Source organism: Bombus flavifrons, chromosome 1, assembly GCF_040668555.2.
Source record: "Bombus flavifrons isolate JBK064 chromosome 1, iyBomFlav1_principal, whole genome shotgun sequence".
Lineage (NCBI taxonomy): Eukaryota > Metazoa > Arthropoda > Insecta > Hymenoptera > Apidae > Bombus > Bombus flavifrons.
In genome coordinates this window covers 22,922,069-22,943,041 of record NC_138442.1, presented here as the reverse complement: position 1 = coordinate 22,943,041, position 20,973 = coordinate 22,922,069, and the positions used below count along the sequence as shown (strand labels likewise).

At 32.5% G+C, this 20,973-nt stretch overlaps 1 long non-coding RNA gene across 2 annotated transcripts; it reads right to left on the bottom strand.

The window, feature by feature from the left end:
* Positions 1–868: 868 nt before the first annotated feature.
* On the bottom strand, positions 869–6,282 carry LOC138183250 (uncharacterized). Of its 2 annotated transcripts, none has more exons than XR_011174024.1 (2): positions 4,987–6,282; positions 869–1,128 (listed from the first exon to the last, which is right to left on the bottom strand). It is a non-coding gene; the product is annotated as an uncharacterized LOC138183250 (long non-coding RNA). The 2 variants fall into 2 exon arrangements; XR_011174023.1 differs by having other exon boundaries at positions 869–1,116.
* Between the last annotated feature and the right edge of the window lie 14,691 nt (positions 6,283–20,973).

Below are 20,973 nucleotides of genomic sequence, written 5' to 3'. Positions count from 1 at the left end.
TCTAGTTTATTTATAATGCCAGAAAAGGATTGTAGATCTATGAGATCTGATACACAAAAGTTTTCTATATGTTACTACATAGTAGAGTACATATAATTACATAGTAACTATATAGCATGTTATTAGTGTATGTGCGCGATATGCGTTAATTACTTAAAATTAAAATATTTTTGTGCGCCATACACGATAATAATCGTATACGCACTAGTACGAAGTTGACATCTCCGTTAAGCTGAGTCCCCATTGCGTCGGCATTTGCCAGGCGGCAATGCCACCTTGGTTGCCATTCTTGGTTGGCGGTGCCAAACAAATGTGGCAGTGTGACGAATGCGGTGTGTGTCGATTTTGGCCACGATGCCGTCAAAAGCCGACCAGCATGCCAATACATAATTTGCTGCAACTTTTTGGAACAAATCTCTACCGAGACAGTGTACAATCTCGCTTTGATAATCGTCACAATTATTTTTCATACATCCTGGACATTGATATTGATTGATACATCTAACGAAATCTGAGAGGAAGTAGTCTCTTCTCGTACAACAGTATTTTAAAGGCACAACATTCCTTTGATACAACATGATATTTTCAACTAAATTTTCGTGTTATAAAAGGGTTACCTGTGAACATATTGAAGAGAGAGAGAGAGAGAGAGAGAGAGAGAGAGAGAGAAAGAGAATCGCACAGATAACTGAAACAGATTGCTATTTTTTGTGCAATTATTCAATTTTTAGCTATGTTTGTAAAGTAGTTCCAGATAAAAGATACTTTTCTATGCGAAAATAATAATTCATCAATTTCAAATCAAAATTCGATTATCCTATAATACTTATAATAGGATATAATATGTAAACTTTGAGCTACATATGAGTAAAAGTAATTTATGTTATTCCCCTTAAGGCAAAGCCCATGAAATTAAAAAATCACTAACCTTCGATTGAACGTACCTCCTTTCACTAAATACATGGTAAGTTTATTCGTCAATTATTCGGAATCAGCTGCACCTCACCGATTTTGATGATCTTGAAATACATTGCGAAGGTCATCATTCTGGACAACTTTTCCCTATGCATGTTACCGTCGTTCAATCCGTCTTGGTTTCCGAGATATCTGCAAAAACTTAAACAAGACCTATTTATACATGTAGAAGAAGAATTAATATTACAGCAGTATTAAAATATGACATAGCGACAGATGTATCAAAGTCTAGTATGAGATGATCCATGGTCATTTTTAAACGATAAGCGATTTAGTTTTATTTTCTTTAAATTACGTTGCGCTCCCATTTTACAATACACGGATATTTATACAAGTCCCAAATGAAATCGCTACTTTTTAAATAGCGTTATCTAACATGAGATAATTATACAGCCTATGATACTATTTTCTTAAAGTCGACCGTTCCGTACTCGAGCATTCTTGTAATCTAAATATCTCGAAATTTCTATATTTCGATAATTATAATTTTATACATTTTTGCGTAATTGGAATTTCCCAGAAACGTTTCCAATAAACAATCGCAATCTAATTATCTTGTATAAAAGTATTTCTTTCTCTTCTTTTTTCTTCTAGTGGAAATTGCGATATGTATTTAAACTTAATAAGTCGTGATTATAATGTCCGGTTAAAAGATATCCAGAACGTTCTCGTAGCAAGATTGATCGAACTGCGTTCGTACACGCTATAATGTGCCGGGAAAGTGAACCTTTACACACGTGTGTTGGATCAATACCATGTTTTATCAAAAAATCTCCTTCGTACGTACCATGAAATTTCGTTCTCCAATATTTCGTAACACCTTCTTAGGTAGGACCGATACAATTTTTCTAATATTTAAGCAGAATTTTCTGTTTATATTAAAATGATTTCTATCTCTATGTCCAACGGTAGGTGGTATAATATATGGAGACTGCTACGTATGAATATGTATTATGCATGCATAAATGTAATAAGAATTTTAGATTACATATTTCGCTGTATTTTTTGCCAATGTACCATGAATTTATTCCGAATCAAAATTTAATACAACGAAATTAAAATTTTTAATTTAATAGCTACCTTATAATTAGATTGGAAATGTTTATGTATTTGTAGAAAATTCAAAGTTACAAAAATGTACATAATGTGCAAAAATATGTGTAGAAATGAATTTACTGTTATACTGTAACATTTACGATTAGTAGTGAATTTCTGTTTAAAATTCATTTCTCTAATTAAGCCTATAAAAATGTGTAATTGCGTAAATTCTTCCTTTCTCATTATCTTGTATTATCTTCATTGACAAAATGATTAACGATAGGGAAGGAGGTCTGTTTGGAGGCCTGGAGGAGAAATGTTTATTAAAATTTATTAAAAGATGTATTGGTGATTAGGTATAGGTGACCACAAAAATAATTGCAACCTGTATACCATAACAGAATCGCTATTTTCAACATTATATTATCAAATCCCATTCACATATCACATTTAAATTAAAGAGGAACACAGTGATATTTATTCTACCGTACACGCATATTTACAAACTCGAGAAAGATAATATTTTATTTCGAAATAATATTTTATGTAGTAAGACTGATGTAAGCAAGTGTAATCCATGATAATCCATGATAAAAACAACAAAAGAATTTACAACACTGCAGTTGACAATTATCAAATTATCATTTGAATAAAAATTGCTTGCTGTTGCAAAAGCACACTTGTAGGTAACTATTGACAATAAATCTTATTGACCTCACCAACGTCTCTCAATCGTCTGTAACGGTTTGAATTCCAATTAAGCCAATAACGTAATATGTAAATATTTCAGCATTGAATTATTATTATTACTATTATTGCGTATGTTTCCAGAGCACTAGCTTATAACTATAGCTGTTTAATTGACTCAACGTATACGCCTCTTCACATAAAATCATTTAATCGAGCATATTTGTTACATTCAACTGAATTTTCCTTGGAAATTTACAATCAACGGTGTAATTCAATATGATCGAAAGATGTATCTGACCATAAGATTTTTATTAATAATAAGTGACTTCAGTTTTGACTATTATATTTACGCAATTTATATGTACATATACAATATAACGTAGACACACGCGCGCACGTACATACCAAGTATCTCACCTGATATTGAGATATCGGTTTACGTTACTATTATTACCCGCAGCGAAAAATGTTTCAGATAGAAGTTGAATGAATGGATGGCAGGCATATTGTGATGTTAGTTATTCTGTATGTGGGCGTGAGTTATGTGAGGATGAACTTTGCTCTTTTAAAAGGAATCATGTATCTTTTAATACATTAATCGATACAGCGCGAGATTTTTTTATAGAAAAGAAACTATTAGTTTAGTAGTGGCTATTTCAACTTTTATTGTGTAAAATTTATCGTATGAAAGATAAGGAAAAGGAATATGTACCAAATTGTTGCCTTACGTCTTTCCACTCATCACAGTGGAAACAGAAGTATAGGGGACCCTTTTAATCTGTCTTCCGTGTCAAAAATTAAAGGATTTCAAAATAAAGTGTTTGTTAAGTAACAGAGTGTAGATCTATGCTATGAAGTTTGATGATTACAGAATACATAGATACATACATACCAATTTTATTATTGGATATTACCTTATAAAAGTTAATTTATCCATAATTTTCTATATAAATACCTATATAGTAAATAGTAATATATATATGTGTGTGTGTGTGTGTGTGTGTGTGTGTGTGTGTGTGTGTATATTGATATATTGATTTTTTAATATATAATTCAGTATTATAGTTCCTGGTAATTTCATAAAAAGATATTAACTCTTTGTTATTAATTCCTCTTTGATTTGCATACTTACCAAATTTGGTAAAATTTACTTACTGCTATTGCAAGTCAATCAAAATGTTCAGATACATGTACGCTTATCAACGCCAGTGTATATGGGGATAGAGGAGGATGATACATAGTTACATTTTCCATCTTTTATATGTTGTAGGATAGCAGTTTTGAAATTTCAATACGTTGTCAAGTTATTTTGTTACCAGAATACGAAAAAGAAGATATTAAAATATCGTTTATTTCTAAAATTTCTATTTAAAAATTCTTTCGATTGGACTTAAAAGACTCTTCCTATTTTTATCTATTCTATATTGAGATATATTTCAATATTTCTTTGTATAGCTACAAAGTGACATTACAATCAAGAAATTAACAAATATGTATGTAGTTATCATGATTTTCCGTATGGTCTTCATACGTTTCGAATAATATGTAATTTGCGAAAGTTTGAAGAAAAGAAAATGCTTTCTCAAATAGTTTAACTTGTAACATAGTAATGGATAAAATATTAAATTTATGGATGGAAAATATTTCTTCAACGGTTTAACATACAATTATTGACTGTAATGTGAGTACATATATCGTGTGAAAAATTTTATATTAAAATGTAGAAGAATGAGAGGGATGTTATCTAATGCAAAAGAATGAGAAAAGAGTTGAGGAAGGACGAAACAACTAATTTTTCAATAAATATCTTTTATTTGGTTCGAATATCATGCGAAGCAAATAAATTAGAAATAACATACTATCGTCGATTTACAGATTCATGTAACATGTACATATTTTTCATGTACAGATTCAGCGACTAATACTGACTTTTGACTAGTAATATAAAACTAAGAGCCAACTGAAAAGCGTTCGCAAATTTTAACGATTATGGCACATGGTGGTCTTAACAATGCTATAGACGTGTATATGTATAATTAAATTTCGTCTACAAAATAAATAATGTGATATGCAATAAATATAGCGCTTGTATGCGTGCGTATATCCAAGCTGAATTTACAGTTCGATATATGGTTGTTATATGTATTTCGATACGATATTCGGTAACATTTGAATGGATTTGACAATATTCAGTGATCAACTCCATATATTTTGATCGTAGTGAATATCATTTAGATTTCTTCTAAACAAAAATGACGTTTATATCGCAGTTGTGATATTTACCGTACATTCGAGTAGCCGTGACTCGTACGATATCCTTTGATCATCGATCCGAGCAAATAGCCACGATCGATCTTGACGACGCTACGGCGCGGCTAGGCGCGACGCGGTGTAATAACACCTGGTCAGGCTGGTGGATATATGGCTTCGTATTTTCACCAAGTCGCGTCACAACTTCCCGCGTTGATTCAAAACGCGTTATCTCCGCGGCGACGGGGTCGTAGCAAGTCGGCCTTCTATGCCGTGCAATGGTATTTTCCACGGCATACTTTGCTGATACTGCTAGCAAACTCGATCGAAATCTCTTGCACTGTTAATGACTTCTCTTATCGGCTTGCTTTCCCGCGAGGATACGCAAAGAGGATGAAACAAAAAAGCAAAAACGGAGAGAAAGAAGAGAATCACAGCATTTCACTGGTTATCTTCCTCGGTGGTTCACTTCCTGCCCCAGTGTAAAACCCCTCTGTGGTTGTGCGTGCATCTGGTCAGGGAACTATTGCTACCCTTGGAACTGCCACTGTCGGAACTCGACACACTTTCCGATCTTCTGATGGATCTTTTCGTCGGATCGAGTAACTTGTCCAACATCTGTCGTATAGTACTGTGTTTGCGGTTAAACGGGTTGGTATACATGTTTGATTTCTCTTTGGGCTTACTCTCAAACTCGAAACGAATCTCTTCCGATACGCGTTCCTCTTCAATCGGTTTTACCAAGAGAAAACGTTTTCTCGGTCGCGTGATTGACGCGCTGCGTATCACTTTTTATAATTCGAATGTACGTTTCACAGTGAAAACTAGCTGAACGGCTGCACTGGACTGAAATTACTTTAACCTCGGTCGCTCTTCGAATGGTCGCTAACCGTCACTCGCTGTATTTATGTAGCCACGACGCTCGGTAACCTTCGACCGAGCTCGGATGAGATCGGCTTGCCGCGCCGTTTCGCAATTATCTTTCGTTACGAGCAAACGACTGAAATAATGAAACGACAAACGGCCGATCTACAGGTGCATCAGATTCAGGAGATATGTACACACATGCTACGACAAGTGGCAAGTGCAGTCGCCTCTGATTCCGACAGAGAAGATACACTGGTGAAAGTCAAGGGTAATAGGTATTTGTCCACGTGCCGCAACATGCATATTCAATGCTTACTGTTTATGAGTGTCGCGCCGTTCACGTTTGACGCACACGCACCGGTAGAAAAGGGGAAAAAGGAAGGCAAGAAATACATTGTGTTGCTTTATGATTAGCCATCTAAGTGGTTTTATGTTGATTCTCGCACGAAGAGCCAACGGATCTTGTAAAGACAGGGAAAAAGATGAAAAAGGAAAAAGAACTTTGCTTCGAAAAGATGACCCATGAATGCAATGTAGATATTCCGGACTGAAATCTGATAAAGATTCTTAGAATTAGCGAATTTATTATCCAATAAAGATTTTTAGTTTAGCCTATGTATTTACCGTTAGAGAAAGTTATGCATATATTCTACTGGTCAAAGTGAAGAACCTTATATATAATAATCAGGATTGATAAAAGAAGACGAAATAAAAACCTGTGTAATTATGAAACTATTTTAATCCTGCTGCTCCCTTTTGGTCATTTCCAATCCAATAATACTTTTCTGACGCTAAAGATATTTGGAGTTTGAACGAAATGTTATTATAAAGAGAATCCTTGTGCGTTTCTCATTTCAATTTTACATTTGCTAAAATGAGAGCGAGATTGAAATATAAAAGTTCCAAGATTAGTACATATAGGATTAATATATCATAAAGATATAATTCACTTTCTGCGGTATTTATTATTTTTGGTTAAATAAAATTAAATATAAGATTGAACATGTACCGTACCAAAAACCGAATCAAATAAATATTATAATATAAGTTATTTAATCAAAGTATTTTAAATAAATATAATTAACCTTCGTACGAATCTTTAATTTGACACGTGTTATATAAAAGATCCGATATTTACTCGAACCTTTATTTCTTCGTTACATACAAAGGAATATTTGTCAAAAGACTCGTTACAATTGCTTTTCAATATGCCCTATCGCTACTCAGAAAATGTAGATTTTCTCAATATACATATATATGTACGTACGTATCAGGGTTGGTGATTGCCTATATAAAATATTTGAAAAATGTTTATCTAAATAACATATTATCTTGTGTAAATTGATATTATTTTGAGATAATTATCTGTTAGTTTATTTGAATAAGAGAAAATGATTGGAAACGAAAAGAAAATTATTTTTCTTGGAACAATTTTTGGATGTCTATCTAGCAAATGTAATAATTTTTTATTTTATTTGATAAATTATTTTTGTACAGATGTTTCTTCAAATAATATTTAATATTTTTATATTTGGAATAATACTTCAAGTAATTTCCGATTGTATGGTAGCAACGGATTTTATAGAGTAATTAACGTTAAACCTCCCAAGGTTAAGGTTGTTCTGAGAACAAGTGCTACTTTATATTGTAGCATAATAGTTGATACAATGGAAATGCATCAGCCAATTAAAGAAGTAGTTAGGTATATTGTTTATATATTATATTATATATATATATGCAAAATACAATATTTCAAATTTCAATTCACATTAAAATCTGCGTTATTTTATTTGAAAGAGCTGAAACAAAAATGGGAAATTAGTTGATAACAATTTGTTTGATACTAACGCGAAGTAGGGTTACTTTGTCTATGTTATTTTTACAATAAAAATAGGAAAACAGTGAAGATAATTTATTACTTCAAATCGTTATTTTTTATCTTTATTACAAGTGAAATTGTTCAGGAACAAACCTGATACGTATTATAAAATAAGAAGATACAATTAATAAAATCACACCTGCCATAATTGGTTATATGTTTAGGAGTGAGATGTACGGTAGGATGCTTCCTTCCTCAAATTTTGAGAAACCGCATAATTAACATAACATAAAAAGAAATGGATGTTGATATGTTCGTTAATTTTTTATCGTATTTGTCGTATTAATTCCGTATATATAATATACAATTTAAATTGTACACATTGCCACGTAATCCGTTAACCAGTGAAACCTTTTGCGATATAGGTTTTCTTGTTGCGATGTATAGCTTCTTCTCAAGAGTAACCTTAATCCCATAACGCTCGACGGAAACTGATCATTTTCTTTTCCAAAAAAAAAAAAAAAAAAGAAAAGAAGAAAAGAGAAGAGAAAAAAAAGAAAAGTATCGCGTTGAGTCGACCGTGACTGCTATGAAAATCATACGATCGATTGCTACCGCATATATTAATATCCTGCATATACGAAATGACGTGACGCGACACGACATGACGTCTCGGCCAAGTCTTTCGTAATGGAAATTTTCCAGCCAAGTTTTAACATACGTCATATTTATTCACAAAGTGTGACAAATTTCTCGAAACCACATTAATTTTCTGTTATCCATGTCAGTATATTCACTGTATCCAGATTTCTTTCTTTTGGAAATATGGTAATTTGATTTTTGCGGCAAGCTACACGACGAAAGCAGGCTCAAAATTCTTTGGAGAAGCTACCAAGATTTACGCATTTTTTAAACCCCGTTATTCATTATGAGTTAATTTTTGTACGTCAATTGTACTTTATTTACATACTATTTTTTATTAGTGGATAGATACTGATGTATACTGAGATATTTGATATCGTTGTATATGAATCAGCCCGTAGGTAGCGTAATCTAATGTTGCGCAGTTATCGTATGATTTCAAACTTCGATTCGTAATTGAAACATTTTCAAATATCAATCTCTCTTTTAGAAAAGAGGAATCGACAAATTTTAATCAAACCTAATAGCAGTGCAACTGTTAAAATTTCTGAAACAAATCGATCATTTCCAAAATTGAGAAAACTCAAAGTATGATTTCAATTGACAATAATTTGCTAATAACTTATTATAATGCTGGATGCGACTGTAGATGCTCGATCTAAGAAACACGAGGGAAGTAAAACGAGATTTATTAACGAGATTAACGAGTAAAACGACATTTCCTTCGAATATTATTATATGTGTTCTATATTAATGGCATGTATACGTTCTATATTAATGGCAAATAATTAAGAACAATTATTCAGTTATCTGACACTACCCATTCCGTTGTTATTTTTATTAAAAATTTGGATAATTCATCACTATGAAACAAAGATATGCGGTATAAGAAAAAATTATAGCCCATTCAATATTTTCATTTATCATGTGTCTTTGCAAATATACGCAAGAAAATATATGTTTCGCCTACTCTCTATATTGTAATTTGTAATCATACTGAAAGTAGTTTTCGTGGAACTATGGTTTATCAAATCGTGTGGAAAGAAATGCAAACAGAAGCTAAAATTGACTGGGAATAAAATAAAAATGTTGGCTGAGCTATCATTTTGTCCTATACTGTACCTCCAATAAATTCTCTTGCAAAATCTTCTCTTTGTGTCATATTATATGTATGTATCTACTAACTTCGTGCATCTGCGCCTTTCGTTTCTTAGCTTGTGATTTATTGTTTTGTATTTGTTGTATTTATTGATTTGTACTCCGAAGTTTCTACAAATTTTTCCACGCTTAAAAAAAAAAAAAAAAAAATGAAAACAAAGAAAAGCAAAAAACAAATGCAGAAAAGAATTTTAATCTTTCGGATCTTTCCAATTAATAAATATTCTTTAATTTAAGCGTAACGCTTAAATCTTTTTGCGAATTTATATCTTTATAAGTACAACTAAAAAAGGTAGAACCTAGAGATTAGTTTCATCCCCTACACATTACAACGAGTACTTTACTTTCGATATTTTTTATGATTTTTGATGTTTTAATACTTTTGGAGCTTTACATCAAGTTTAACAGCGACACTGGGCAGGGCGAATGTATTACAAGAAAGTGCTTTTCCCCGCAGTGTTAAGAAGGAAATTCTGGTTTAAAATATCATAGACGTATATATAATATACGTATGTATAATAATACTTATTACATATATCGAAGAACAGTTGGTACATAAAATTGTTGTCCATGTTGTATGATTGCGGTATATATACACATAAATATGTTACAGCTTTAGTTGAATTTGACAGTGTTTCGATAATAGACGCACATCGATGTATATTCCGAGAATTGCTGGTGTTATATCGTTTTTAATAATTTTGATGCAGCCGCTGCTTAGCAATAGAGGGGAAGAATAAACCTGGGTGAAATAATAGAAAGATCGTTGTCGTTCGACATTGTCGTCGCGGTGTCTTGTGTCGCATGATAGCTCGAGTATGGTCGCCAGCAAAGCGTAAAAGTCTTCGAGATTCGCTCGACTAAAGCAGTTCCAGAAAATGGTAGGAATAACTCTACATCTAGCATCGAGGTAAACATGCGCCTACTACATATCGAGGCACTATTCTCATATCGAGCACGGTAGCGAGATAAACACATTACCGAAACACGAACAGCATATGCGTTAGTGTTAGAGTGATAAGATACGAATTCGATGCTTCAGTTTTCCTTCATAATGTATTTTCAGATAGCCAATAATTCTTGCTAACTCATTGAACAAATGTGCACATACGATGTCCCTATGTTGTTTGTTTATTTATTATTGCATACTTGTAGCACTTTGAAACAAGAAACAGAGAAACGAATACCGTTTGGTCAAAATGACCCTGCATCCGTCATCCGACGATTTATAAGTATTAACATGATTACAAAAACCTACGTAAACCTGAAAAATTGTAAGGAAATTACCAAAACTTTTAAAAATTAAAGCAATTAAGACAAATTAAAAGGACCCATACATTCAATATTACAATAACAATCTTATCAATTTGATAACATGAAATATCGCATCTTTCGATTACTATTTTGATAGGTTTTGACATTCGCGTTATTATTGCATTTGGTGTTATTCAGTTTCATACATGTCTACTCTCTACTATAAATGGTTTTACAATGCAAATTTAAATCTTGAACAGATTTCTTGGAGTTTCATATTTAATCACATTTAATTTAGCTACATTTTTTTCAATAGGATTAGAATGGAAAAATTGAGAGGATCAACATCTAATTGTTATAATTTATCATGAAATTGAGAATGACGTCTTTAAAACGTCAGGAGTCGTTCCAAGTCCGATAGTAGACACGTTTATTTATATTCACAGGCCTTACGAATTTCACGATCGAGCCTTTCAGATGTTCTTATCGTTGGTGCGATAGAAAATATCTTCTCGTAAGAAAAATATTCTTGCAGCATATTGATCCCTTGATATCATTAAATAAAACCAATAAATCAAATGTTTTTCACATCATCCCAATTGAAAGAGGTATCTTGAAGGAGGTATACGTATAACGCGAGGAGATCACAAATATATTTGAACAGTCAATTGTCCATTATAAGTGTAGATTTAATACACCTGTACTAACCACTTATTATACATATCTTTAAGACATACGTTCATATTGTACATCAATTTTTTACGAAACATATCATTAGTAAGAAATATCTCGTAACCCCTATATACATTTTTTCAGATTACTTTTGAATTTTACCAATATAATCATGCAGCTAATGAAATTCCAAATTGTCTTATGTAACACATCCAATAAGTATACATAAAAATTTTTTATCTCAACTGTTGAAATAATTTCGTGAACAACTGTATTTTAAGAAGCAATTTGTTTGTGAAATTTACCATATGTATGTATCTATCTTGTCCGTGCGGTCTTCATTTGTAAATGGCGAATGATTTCACATTACAGGAAACATTCGATAATTGCAGAAAAAGATCCTGTGCATAATTGTAAAGTCGTTATCCCCACTATACCGTCGATGCACCAATAAGCTGGACGGTTCACCGCGATCAAGCAGTGTAACATGATCTAATATCAGATATCGCTAGAACAATGTATCTAGGTATTAATTAAAAAATAAAACATTTCCGCTTTCGACTCATTTTAATTGAACCTTTACTAATGTATCTGTGAGATCTTCCTGGTTAAAACGAGACAAAGCACGATATAATTTGAATTGTATTTACTTATCGATATGTATTTAATTATCATGTATTAAAGTCATGGCGTCATTTTCAATCAGAGAAATGTAAAAAAACGTGTTGGTGAAAGTTTCATGCATCGCAAATCAAACAAATAGCATAACAAATTTTGATTTTTGAGTTAAAGGTATCAGCTTGTCACGAGCATTAACGTTTGCTTCTTTCTCTTTCATTCGCGTTCCCCCTTTTTACGCCCGGCACGTCTAAAATCTCAGTTTCGAGGAATAGAAGAATCGTTTCTATCTCTGCATAATTTCAATAATTGGGTCCCGATATTTGTGCGATTATCCAACGTTTCTTGTATATGTATATTTACATTACAGCGTAGATTTGACTTAGCTTGTTAATATTATTACACGAAGATTATGTATATATTTATATCGTCGTGTAAATTTCGCTTAGTTGGTCAATATCATTAACTGTTAGCGCGCAACAAATTAATAACATCTTGTTGGATTTCTTTGCTGTGCACTAACTGCTGCTTATTGGTATTGAAACCTTCATCGTTGGTAGTGCGCTTGTACAACGAGAAATCATAAATGAAAGACGTACAATCGCTTTCTTATGCATACATCGTTAATGAATGATATATGTACAAGCCGTTTCCTTATGCGTAATCAGCGATTCATAAATAAGCCGGGCGAGTGACGCTCAAAATAGGCACGACACTTCTTTTACGTGTGCGAAGATAAAAAGCGGTGAGCAAGAAATAAAAATTGGAATAGTTGATCGGTCTTGAGATCGTCTAGATTCCAGGATTTTAGAATGTATATTTAAATAGTGCGTCATTAGTGACAGTATCGAGACTAAAACGCATTTCAATTTATGAATATTTCCTTATGTTGTCAACGATTTTTAAAGTAATATGTGCTTGTTAAGTAAGAAGGTACTAATAGTAATATCTACATATACCTATATGTACTTGTATGATTATAATTATACTTATACATATATATATATATATATACATATATACATACACATAGTACATGTGTACGCATAATATAGTATATTATATGTAGACTGCGAAGGTTTATGCAAATTCATATTCGTATGTTCGTTTTTGTAAACACAATTAAAGAAATAGAAACTGAGAAAGGATTTGTTTTATATCTAGCGAATACTATAACGAGCTGTATACTTTTGATATTTTATATATCTTTAGGTATTATGTGCATTCTGTTCATATTTGCATGTTTAAATTTTCAATAAATGCATAAACGTAAACAGTCAATTCACATCTGTAGCAAAAATAGGAAGCTAGTAGTTACGCAGAGTAAAGTATGGTCGAATTAATTGTAGCATATTTTTAATACTTCTCACAACGTTATTTCAGAAGCCACACAGTTACAGTACTTTATTCCAAAGAATATAATTTCATGCAAAAAGAGATCCACTTGATTCTAAACCGTAAACCGTAACTTAATACTTGTGATTTTTCGAATCCATCATACGTTATAAAAGAATTTTCCTATATTTCTATATACGTAATTGTGATTATATTACATATTATATAATATTGTAATAATAGAGATATGTATTGACGAGAAAAAGAATATGTGCGTTTCATTTTCTAACAAGATAATTTTATTTTCTAAATGAAAATATTATTAGAGATTGTCTCTAATCTAATTATTTTCCCATCTCTCTATGTGTAAAACAGTAATGTAGACATTAGTTTCTTTAATATTCTGTCACATATATTAAAAGAAATTAAATTTTATATCAGGTTGTTGCATAATGAATATCATAAAATTTGCTCGAACCTTATTTATTTTTTTATTTTTCTTATTTTTTATTTTTTATTTCTACCACACTTTACACAAATTAGAATTTATATACGATTACTTTAAGCTTCTTCTGAAAAGCATGTATCTACAGATATAACTATGATCTTTATATGTATAATATTTCAAGAAAAGTACAAGTTAATAAGTATATTTAGCTAAGAGTAAATCAAAATAACCGAGAGAGAAAGCAAGAACAGTTAATCTAACATGATTACATTGGCTATTGATTATTATCCAAGATTCAAGTGTTATAAATGTATATTCTGTATACTTTTCCACTTAAGATTCCACATGTGTAAATGTATAAATATCCGGAATCGTTGAACAATTATAACGTAGTATTTCACGATTTTAGTATTTTAGCAAATTTTCACGCGGCTATATTCAATTTCGATGAAATAGAAAAACTATATTTTCAAAACCATCTTAAGAAAATGCAAAGTCAATTTTTCTGCTAGTACGAAAATATCCTTTTTACGTTATAGAACAGTGTTGATATAAAATATTCATTTTACTTGTAAGAAGCAAAACACGTTACCTGATATCGGTCTACTGCGTTGCGATAATATACCGGAGTAAGTAAGCATTCATTTTCCTTGCTTACTTGTCTCCTCCTGTGCCTACTATTGTATCATTCGTATTCAAACACGACTGCGAATGAAATGATTATCTTCGTAGCAATATCGAACGTACCTATAGTATATATTATGCGCGAGCATACATAAACTCGTGTTTGGGAAGCAACTGATAATTAGTATGTCCTTATTACGATGGCCTCCTTACTCATAGAGGGACCGAAGAATTTATATGACTTCCATTACGAATATCGAACAAAATTTACAAACTTTCTTTCTATCTGGGCTACTTACAATTCTAGTGAAAGCAAGCCTGCTAAAACTTTCGGAAGAAAGTTTTCATTAAAATATCGAATATTAGTCGAGAGTAAAATATATTAGACCATAAGTTTTCATTTATCTCTAAATAATACGATTTTAATAATAATATTTAGATAATAAATAGTGATTTAATACATGATTCAGTGTATCACAATGCCATGTTAACTTGTTTTGCACGTTTAGGATCATTAATTTTAAACGAAATAAAGTGGCACGCAAATGCATCTAAAAAATTATCTGATGAAGTTAGAAAACAATGTAAAGATCATCGCTGACAAGATCGAAATTAAAAGAAAATTCCTTGACTGAAAGCATATCTATACGTGACATACATAAATGCATAAATACATAATATGTACTACGATTCCTTTCATCGTTCACGAGTAATTTCAAGAACTAGTAAGGTTGGCGACGCCTTTAGAACTTCAGTAAACACGTTGCTACATTTTGCAAGCTGCTTTGAATATTGCTCTACTATATATTAGTCTATTATTGAAATAGAGAGAACTAGAAAAATTTGAATGAGTCAACCATTGAAAGTTATGAATTTTATATCGTAGAATCACATTGTGAGAATTATGCTATAATTATAGGTTAAACGTATGATTCTCATTGAAAAACGGACAGTGAATAAATGCTTGCTGTTACGAGTTACGAAATACGTAGGTAAATAACGGTTCCCGGAAGAACGCAAAAGAAATATTTAGAAGAAAAGAATGTCAATTCATGACAGGCATGGTCATGCGTGTGATCTAGAAATTTGTTCGACTACGTTAGTGCACACCATTTGATTAATTACCATTGAGATATAGAAATGTATAGGAAAGCTTTCAAAGTGAAAGTGCATGCCTGACTTGTTAGTATATTTGTCCATGTTAGTGAGGAGATTCAATGAATAATTCTGAATTTAAGGACGCCCTAGGTCACTTTTTATCGTCAAGTATCTCGTGGTCACTGGCCAAGTAGCTACATATGTATGCATATAAAAATCGCGCTATTAACGGATGAGATTATCTTTACCACATTTGTTTGAAATTTGTTTTGAAATGTCTAATTAAAGAAGGATACAAGCTGAGTTTTACAGGATGAAAATTAGCTATATTCAAAATATTCCTTCATACATACTGTATGTATATGTGCAGTATTGAAACGAACTATTGTTAAAATACAGAGTGTATCGGTGATGATCGTGATCCGAGCTGAAAGAGGGTGATACCCTACGCAAATGCAACTGGCACCGAAAGAACTTGAGCTAAAATTTCTCATACAATTTTACTCGATTCGCACCATCTTCTTATATGTCAGCTCTTCTCAAAAAGTATCTCGATTTATTTGTACACGTATGTAATTATTATACGTGCATACAAGTATTTCATTATAATTTTATTTTCATAATATATATCAGCAAATATAATGTAGCTAAAAGAATACGTAGTTATCTTCTCGATTTATTTTGTTCCCATTCGTTGAATGATTTCATACTTTATAATTGATTATATTCATTCTTACGAAGGAAAGATTAAAACGAGAGAATCGTATTTGTTGATGGAATATTCAAATACATCTACGGAAACTTTTGTTCTTTTTTTCATAGATATTTTAATATTTGAGGATTCTATAACAATTATCTGACCAACGATGTAATATGTATATTTGCTTTTTAATGCGCTGACAAAAGTAAACGTTCTCGGTTAGTAGACGTATCAATCGTATTCGTTGTTATTCGAATTCAACTGGTATTACGTACGTCACTAGAGCAAATGAAGCAATTGACCTTTTCATTCGAAATAGTCACCAATGACGATTAACTCTTTGATATTGTTCGAAGGAATCGTGTGAAATTCTTCTGTGATCGTTTATGGAGTTTATACGATGTGTATTCTTTGTTTTTTCTAAATTAATACAGGAATAAAGCACTCATGAGCATCCAAGGCAAATTTAATTCAGATGATTTAGATAAATTGATTGTATTTGCATAATATTACTTAAATTATAAATATATCGCAAAACATACCTCCAGTACTCGTGAAATACGAATTTCATACACATATTACATACGCTACATCATACATTACACGCTACATTATTTTATAATTTATGAAATTAATTTGTTTAATCAGATTAAATTATTAAATATAGAACGGAAAAATTATATGATTTTACAAATAGAAGCTATTTTTGTTAAGATTGAAAGAATTTAATTCATTCGGATATTCTTCATTAATGTCGTATTAACGTAGGTATTTGAAGGTATTTTTAGACAACTGTTTGATAAATTATCAGCAGTAGTGCTGATGGCCTTTCGTATCAAAGACTTCGTACTGAAGCGAAATTGAAAAACTAAAACCATGAATACTCTATTAAATCAACTGCTCTATTTAATAATTTGATACCTGAAAGGATTACATAAAGGAGTTTTTAATTTTTCGCTCTAAGCTGAACAATGTATGTCTGTACAGAAACCGCGCACAATGAATTCTACCTAGGTATATTTATCCTAAAATTAATCAAGGCTAAAACGCACACGTATTCCACTATAATTTCCAATCTATAATTACAGAGGTCTCGGGATTTTTTACTAGATTTGCGACTTTCACGATTTTTACGATCCATCACAATATTTCATTACAAGTTATAAATTTCCTTAATTTTCTTAAACTTAATTCTAAGCATATACCGTTGATCAATAATTAATCGTTAAATACATAAAATAAATCTAATATGTCTTCGCGCGCGCATACACACACACACACACAACTCTGTTTTAGTATAAGATTATGTTAAAGTATTGTTTTATTTTAATTGTTAATTTAATTACTTACGTTATTTATTTTATAACGTCTGTAATTTGTATTTAATATAGATAGAGGTCCGTTTACTTGAACCTAAAATTTTGCTATGATTCAAACGGACTTATGATTGAAATCGTCTCGAGGGGATGGTATAAATCGTAGAGGGCGTGAGAAGCATTCCAATTTTTCTCGAAGTCGATATTTCAGAACATGAGATACGAAGTCCCGTTTAAATGTCACGCCTATCCTATCCCAAATCAGTGCTACTGCTATACTGAATCGATAACGTCGCGTGCGATACGAAAATGGTATGGGGGGCCAAGTGACCATCAAAATGTGGAACACGGAAAAGCATTCGATATCATGTTTATTCTATATCTCGGTGTAGGCACCATAGGTAATAATGTGAATAAACTGTGATGTAAACAACGGTCGGTATTGTAGAGAAACGCACTAGCGTATGTACGCATGCCATATTTATACGTCAATCTTAACCACTTCTAACCATCTAGGCATTATAATAGTCATCAAAGTGCCTTTTACTAGAACCTGTTATTACATTATCTTCATTATACAGCATATATTTTGCCACTGAATACTGTTATTGAAAGACAGGCTTCAATTTAGTTAAACTCATAGGACCTGAATCAATCTTAATGACACACATTTTGTGACATACAACTTTGCTATGACATAAAGCTGTGACATAACTACCCTACCTAAACTGTTATCACTCTCTATCCATCTATCCATCTTATTCCATCAACGTATTATATTAATCAATCTTTTAGTAATACCGGAACGCTATGCTGTCACATTGTCACATCATATACATTATTGTAATCGAACGAATGGAGTTGAATGGAGAAATTTGTACAAAGATAATCTGCGGTAAATTTATTTAAAATTCTTAATTAATGTATGTAGATATAGCCTATACGTGTTGTAAATTTACCGTGCAAAAGATAAAATGTCCGAAACAATTTCTACCTCTTTATACATGTTAAAACGTAATCATCGTTATTCGATCAAAGTGCGTAGGAGATAACTCTCTGTTAATATCTGATTTACAGCTGTATGCGATTATCTTATCTATATCATACTTCCAACGATCGATTCAAGTAGTGCCAGTTAACATTGTGCCCGGAGGTCTGAGATAATAGGATTTACAGTAGGTAAGCACACCAAGGATTAAATCAAATCCTAGAGTAATCTCTAGAGATTGGTGTAGTATCGAGATTTAACTGTACGGTGTACAATATTAGGCGATGCTAGTGAAAGGCAGACAAACAGAGTTTAATTCTGGTATTTAGGTCTTTCGTCTTGTTTCTCCAAACAGCTTTTTGTAATTAACAATTATCAGAAACAGTAGCCAATAATTAAGCGTAAGATAAAAAAAGGATTATCTACTTAATGACATCTTAAAAATTAGCATAACGTAGATGTACTGGTATATAAATGATCCCTCAAACAAAAGAATGCTAGATGCGCAGAAAAGAATGAGATTTCGCGGACGTGAGAGGTTGCCTTGTAAGACATGCATAGCCTGATATAACTGACAAAGAATATTTCAAGGGTATAATTGAAAATTGTCAGGAATCATAATTGCGTCGTAATTGCAGCATTTTTGTTAAGGAACAATTTTAAACTGATTTCTCCCTGCGTTATCAGGAAGTTCGATGAAATAGTGTTAAGTGGTTTTAATTACTTACAAAACTTGGATATCTCCGGAAAGTTTACACGTCGTTCAATGACGAAATGGATGCGCCCGAGAATGCAATCGTTGTTCCATCTCTTATCGTTTTCTTTTCGGTGAAAGGGTCTACTAGCAGCACGGATAGTAGCCTTTCGCTATCAACGGCCCTATCATTAAGGCAACCAATTATTCGCTTATTTAATCAACTAAAATGGTTTTTGCAATTAACCAACTTCCTGCATATAATTCAATCTACATTATTCCTACATTTCTGAATAAAATGTTCACTGCCAGAAACCGATTAAACATTCTGCTTGTACACCTCGAATGGTTTCTAATAGGATTAACGTATAAGCAAAAATGAGAATTCTACAATCGTGGTCATATTGCTTAATTATTTATTATACATATTTGAATTTCTACACGATTAGTAATGCAATAAGTACGGTGGTAATCAATTTTACATCGGGGACGAAACGGTTAGCGAAGAATAATTTTAACTGCTCTTGGTAATAGAGTCACGATGATGGATGCAAAGACTCGTTGTATTTACATTGCTTTACGTACAATATGTACAGTCATTTGTAAAATTCAGGAAAGTTAATATCAACTCGGGTAACCTTAACATCACAGATACTAATCTCCTAGGACGGTAAGGAAATTTCTATATCTGACTGAAATAAAAATTTATTTGTCGCAATTATTAGAACAACGTTAATGAATGAAGATAGGTGGAGGAAGCCCTACTACCACGTGGATCGTGGGTGACATTGCTCATGGGAAAACTCCCGCCTTCTCCGTGCTTTTTAAGAACGAACATTAAAGCCTAAGGAATGTTTGTTTTAAGGACCATCCATAAACCAAAGACTCCTAACGGGATTTGCGAGTCTTGATTGTTAGAAATAAGATTTATCGTAGATCCTTAGGTTTATCGAGAGTCTAAGTAAGAGTATGAGGTGGATAGGTCGTGATAGGTGCGGAAGCCTAGTGTGCTGGTGTGTGGAGGCCGAAAGTGTAGGGTCTGGTGCTGGTGTAGATGTCGCTGCTGGCGTACTGCTGCATTTTCTTCTCATTTAAGAATCGTGGAAGAAAAATCGGACTACGGTCGCCGGGACTTGAACCCGGGTCCCGAACGTTCGTAACCTAAGGCTTTTTTTTTTTTTTTTTACATATACATCATACATATAAATACATTTGGGTATTCACAATAAACTATGAATTTGATAATATGTGTTAGGCAAAAGTACCGATACGCGACGGTACGACATAGCCATACTATATTATGTGCCGGCGCTTTACATTTTTTGTGCTAAAATCTAATCATTGGATTTAAGCCGCTGGGGAGCGGAGCTTTTATGTAATTTTGTTTTTGGTTGATTTTTCTGTCCTGAAAACTTGGTCGCAAAACAGGACGCTTCGGTAGTCTTCTTTTTGGGTGCTGTATGACTTTGGGGAGAGGCGGGATGATGGGGAGGGGGCGGGGGAGGGGGATGTCAAATAGGTTTATTTACAATATTTACAGTATTTGCAGTTTACACCTGTGTTATACGGTGTCAGAGTTGAGTTCTGTCGGTTTATTGGTTTGCTCTCTTGTTTTATTATGGATTTGGAATCCACCAATATTTCTTTGTGTTTTTTCTGTGTTTGTCTTTAGTGTCTTTCAGAGGGAGGGCCATGTTGTATCTCCACCTAGTGTCTGCGGTTTGTCCGTTTAAGTCGTAACCTGAGGCGCTAACCACTGCGCTGCCGTCGTCCGACGGTAGTTAATG